Genomic DNA, 5,962 nt, shown 5'->3' with positions numbered 1-5,962 from the left:
AATATTTAGAACATAGTTAAATGTTATGCTGGTTTAGTAAGATGGCAGTTACAGGTTGCTCACCAAGATCAGTAAGGAATCTGGGTAGGTATCCAGAACCAAGCATATTCTTGTTGTGTGAGCCTTAAGTCTAATTAGGGAGTTGTTTATTGGTTAACCCCAAAATCTGTGTACCACTATTACACTCTTACAGTTATTGTGCCCTGCTGGTTATTGTTGATGTTCATAGGTGTCCTAGCTGTGTGAGGTTATTCTTGATTTTCTCTTGCAAAAGAAGCTTGTATGGTAACTTTGTAGTACCAAGAAAACTTGTCTGAGAATTCATACTGCACAAAGTATAGTGCAAAAATGCACTTTTATCATTTTTCAGAGCTGAATGATTTTATTTTATTCTCGTTGTTGCTGTCCTCACAGGTAGAAAAATTAAAGTGATTATCCAGGATGTCAAAGATGAATTCATTAGCTCACTATGAAAAAGGTAGCATTTACATAACTCATTAAGATAGTGTCAAATACACAAGTTTCTAATCTCCCCAGTGTGGCTAAGTACCCAGGTGAACCCAGTTCCCAAAGAATTTCTCATGTTATTGACATTTATTCTCATATCTCCTTCTTTCTTCCTTTCCTTCCTCCCTCTCTCCTCCTTCCCTCCTACCCTCCCTCCTTCCTACCCTCCCTCCCTCCCTCCTTCCCTCCCTCCTTCCTATTTTCCTTCCCTCCCTCCCTCCCTTCTTCCCTTCCTTCCTCCCTCCCTCCCTTCCTTCCTTCCTTTCTTCTCCTCCCTTTCTTTCTTTCTTTCTTTCTTTCTTTCTTTCTTTCTTTCTTTCTTTCTTTCTTTCTTTCTTTCTTTCTCTCTTAATTTCAGTGCATTCCTACTAAGATCATAGAGATAGGATCCAACACAAACAGGCCTCAAACCCATTTATTACATCTGCTCTTAACAATTCCTTCCTACTGAGATATCTTCATACCTGAGATAATGTCTAGAAGAGACTTGCTGTAGATGTGAAAAGAGAGGAATTTTAAGGTGAATTCTGACCTCACTTCCTACAGACCTTACTGCTTGCGTGTTTAAATGCTTCTTAGCTTACGTTATTTAGGCTACAGGGCCAATCCCTGTTGAGGCAAAAGTTGAAAGTCTGGAGTTCCATTTCAAAGGTTTCAAATGTTAAAGAGTGAAGACATTAAAGAAGTATAGCTTGATTGAACAAAGAGCTAAAAATCAAATCCTATCTTGCTTTTGAGTCTGAAGAGTGAGTACATCTTAGTACTGGGCATTCCAAATATTTGAAAACCACTGCTGTTTGTGGCAACAACACAAAGCAAAGTATAAAACCTTGTCTTTGGGGAGAAAAGAAAAAAGGGAAATGATGTAATTATATCAAAAATAAAAGAACTAAAAGTAAATGAATATATTTAGTTTCTAAAAATGTGTTCTTGCTAAGATCCTAGAATATATTAAATTTAGGAAGGAAATGAGAGTATTTACAATTAATTATAATTCTGAATACTGGGACAAAGTTGAGATCTCTTGACATGGCATTGGAATATGCAATATTTCTTATTCACCTTCTCCTGGAGAGGCTAAGAAAAAAATCCAATAGTAGATGACAAATATTTCTTGAAACACCTTAACAAATTCCTTCTTGTAAGTGTTATTAGTCTATAATGCAGAAAGGAAGGAGAGATGAGAACTGTTTGGCAAGTAGACCTCACTCCTGACCTTGTTGTTTATCAGTAAAAGCTCCTTGGAATGATTTCAGTTCCTTGACAAGGTCTGTAGATGTTCTCATCCACAGTGTCTAACATTACCCAACTCCAGCTTTACTCAGAGATATTGAGGTCTGATTTGATTCCCGAATAACTTAAGAGAGTGATATCTGCCTTAGAACTAGAAAAACAAAACAAACAAAAACAAAGACAAGACAAACAAAAACAAAGACAAGACAAACAAACAAAAACATATTATTTTTTTGAAATACAGTCACAGGAGCAAAGTTCTGTGGTTATATATTCTCTTAGCATTACAAAGACAATGAAGTTCTGAACTCAGGAAACAAAATCTGAAAAATTCTTATCTGTAATACACATAACACTATGTCTTTCTTTTCTATACATAACACTTTATTTTATAAATTACAAAGTAACAAGTTTATATGATGTGGATAAGAGAAGACCACCTATCTTATAGAAGTTAGTTTGTATTAACTAGACTTTTCTTTTACCCAGAAACATAAAATGGGATCAATTTCCAGGGACCAGGTAATGAGGGTTTTTTTGTTTTGTTTTGTTTTGTTTTTAACAGTCAAAGCTGTTCTAACAATTCCCAGTGGTTGTGGAATACCAAGAGAAAAGGCATTGTAGTAGTTTCTCTTGCTTGGATCTGGTGACAAAGCCAATTAAAGATTTTTTTTTCTGAGACAGGGTTTCTCTGTGTAGCCTTGGCCGTCCTAGAACTCACTCTGTAGACCAGGCTGGCCTCGAACTCAGAAATCCGCCTGCCTCTGCCTCCCAAGTGTTGGGACTAAAGGCGTGCGCTACCACTGCCTGGCCAATTACAGATTTTTAATGAGATTTATCCTATTGGATGGCTCAGTAACATTGGATTGATTTCCTAATGTTTGAAATGGTATTAACTGAATAAGTTAAAATGTAAAGATTTATTATAATATAATCAATATACTAAACCTTAAATAATGATTATACTATATTGTTTGGGTAAAACTATTAAGAAAATTAAATTTATTTCAGTATAGACACTAGCATTTCAGGCCTAATGAGATTTTTCATAACAGTATATGCTCTAATAAGAAATACTAGAGTCCCTAGATGTCATTGTGTTATGGGAAACTGATATAGCCTATGCACACATTATTCCATTCATGTGAAATTCAGTTTAGTATTTAGTGCACAAAATATTTACTTTTGTTTTTGTGAGTTTTATAAAGTTTTGAAAATGTCTTGAGTCCACTCTGAGAACGGTCAGAAAAAAATTGTGTTTTGCTACTTGGCAGTAGCAGGAATTTAACAATTGAGCTAAGGCACTGCATGGGAAGTAGACTTTTCTGATAACTGTTTTAATATAATAATTATCTACTGTGTAACACAATAAGCCAACGTTGTATGGAAGACAGCATTTTAGCAACAAATGTGTCAGGTTCATTAAAGAATGTTTTGGAATTCTTTAAAGTACTCTGTAATAGCTTGTGGTGGTTTGAATGGCATCCTTACCTTTATATATTTAAATCTTGGTCAAGATGGACTGGACTGCTTGAGAGGGATTAGGAGGTGTGGCCTTGTTGAAGGAAATGTGGCTGGGGTTGTGGTTTGGAGTTTAAAAAAAAAAAAAAAAACAGAAACCAGGCCCAATGTCTCTCTTTTCCTTTTACCTGAGGATCTGGATGTAGAACTTTCATCTGCTTTTCCACCACCTGTCTGTCTAGATGCTTTCCTCCATAACAACAATGTACTGAACCTCTGAAACTCTAAGCAAGCCCCACTTAAGTGTTTTCCTTTATAAGAGTTGGCATGGTCATGGTGTCTCTTTCTAGCAATAGAACACTGCTTAGGACATAGTTTTAATATATAAATTAAAGCAAGATTGTAAAGGCATAGTCTAATTTTTATAAATCTTATATTTTTGTTAACACTTAATAAATCATAGGAACTTTGCTATCTGTGACTACACGGTCTTTGCTCACACCATTAAGGGTAAGTTTTCACAGGTTTTAGTGTCCAGTACCAGGTATGTCTGTATTGTATTCTTAAGGTTACCATACAATTAAAGACTTTAAAAAGAGATATTCACTTACTAAATGATGGTAAAATATAATAGAAAATGGAGTTCCTCTAAAGTAGAAATCACTATAGAGTTGTACAGTTATAGGTGACCAGGATTTAGATTAGCTACTTACAGGGCTTCAGATCTTCAGAGTTTGCACCTGAGCCCCAGGACAGATACTGTAGGCTTTAAGATCTGAAGGAATAATTAGGTGTGGGAGTTATACCAGAGTTTCAATAATTGGAGATAGAAATATTAAAAGGATTAGAATGATACAAGTTTGTCGTACTGCCTTTGGGATTGGTTTCCTTTTGGCTGGGTGATCTCAGGAGAGTCAGAGTTGGTGGGAACCAAGGCTTACCCTGAGGCCCTGATGAAGAGAGAAGGAACTAGTTCCTTGTTTAAAACCAGAATATACTTAAGGTTGGCCAGCCATGGCCTGGGGCTAGGGCCTTGAGGGAGCTTCAGTTTGGAATCTTGAGATCTAGACTCCCACCCAAAGGGGTATGATTAGCAGTTTGCAGGCCACTGTGTGAGCAGGCTATGACACATTTGAGATATCCTGTGTTCCCTTTCTGCGTCATTTCTTAATTAACTTCCTGCTGAGCTCATCTCCTCATATGATGGCCTTCTGCTTACTCTGTTCCATTTTGCCTCAGAAAGCCATAGATAAGATGTTTCAGTTCTTAATAAGTTTGTTTGGAATTAGATAGAGCTTGTGTACAGCCCTGTGGACCCAAATTCCTTATCTTATCATTTTCCAAACCCCTTGCCCTTCTCAGGAACTTGTCACTGAAGATTCTGATCCAGATCCTTGGTGTTTGAGTGTCTTGTAGACTGGGGTCCACAACTCTGCATTTTGATTGGTTATGGCTTTCTGTAAAGGTCTTCCTCAGTTGCCAAGAGTCATTGCTTTGGTGAGATAGAGCTTCTTTAGTAGAGTGGCTGTTTTAATTTCTACTCCAAGATCCATAGCTTTACTAGCTCTGGGTAAGTTAGTGTCCAGTGCCAGGCATGTCTGTATGGCACTCTTAAGGTTACCATACACTTCTGGCAGTTGTTGTGGTTCACAGTGGCATGGCTGAGTAGGACTATTAGTTTATTTCCTCCTTTGCAATCTTGCATATTAACTTCTGATACTATGAAAGCTATCCCTCAGTGAAGAGGCATTCAAGTCAATCCCAGATCAGGGGCCTATGGACTCTGGGTCTGAACTGTATGATGTGTTCAGGAATAAGAATTTACCTGCCATGCCTTAGGGGCAGTCAAAGTAACAGCAATAGTTTGTAAGGTTTGAGAGTCTCTTGGACAACTCTGGTTAATAACTCAAAAGAAGGATTTTCATATCTGGTTTGGGAGTTTTTAGTTATATGATCTTTGGCTCTTGGATGAAGCATCAACATCCTACATAAGACTATTTTAAAGTATATGTGATGGTTTATATAATCAGCCCAGGGGGTGGCACTATTAGGTGTGGCCCTGTTGGAGTAGGTGTGTCACTGTGGGCATGAGCTTTAAGACCTTCATCCTAGATGTCTGGAAGTCATTTTTATGCTAGCAGCTGTCAAATGAAGATACAGAACTCTCAGCTCTCCCTGCACTATGCCTGCCTGGATGCAGTCATGTTCCTGCTTTGATGATAATGGACTGAACCTCTGAACCACTAAGCCAGCCCCAATTAAATGTTATTCTTATAAGAGTTGTCTTGGTCATGCTGTCTGTCCACAGCAGTAAAAACCTAACTAAGACACTCTACATGTATATGTATACATAGACTTATGTGTATTATAGTGTTTTAAAAGATAAATAATTTTATGATTGCTTGTGACCTTTTCAGAAATCCTCACTGCCATTTTTCCCTATGTCCTCCTTTGTCTGTGTTTATCTGCACTAGAGAATTCTTAAAACCATTTACAGGTAGCAAAGAATGAAGTAATATTTTGTAGAGCTTTGGACATTTGTTTTAATATTGAAACTATAATGAGATTGATTGATTTCTTTTAATATCACTGGACAAAGTTATAAGAACAAAAGGCAGTTGCTAAATGTTCAGGAGCAAACATGATACCCAAATCTAATGAAAATGGTTTCAATGAAAGCTTGAACATAGATGTTTATAGCTGGTTTATTTTCAATAATCAGACAAGATAAATTTTAAGAGAAATGAAACTATATATATAT

This window comes from Mastomys coucha, unplaced genomic scaffold (assembly GCF_008632895.1).
Source record: "Mastomys coucha isolate ucsf_1 unplaced genomic scaffold, UCSF_Mcou_1 pScaffold22, whole genome shotgun sequence".
Classification (NCBI taxonomy): domain Eukaryota; kingdom Metazoa; phylum Chordata; class Mammalia; order Rodentia; family Muridae; genus Mastomys; species Mastomys coucha.
The sequence above is the reverse complement of the archived record's forward strand: the minus strand, read 5'-3'. Positions refer to the sequence as shown.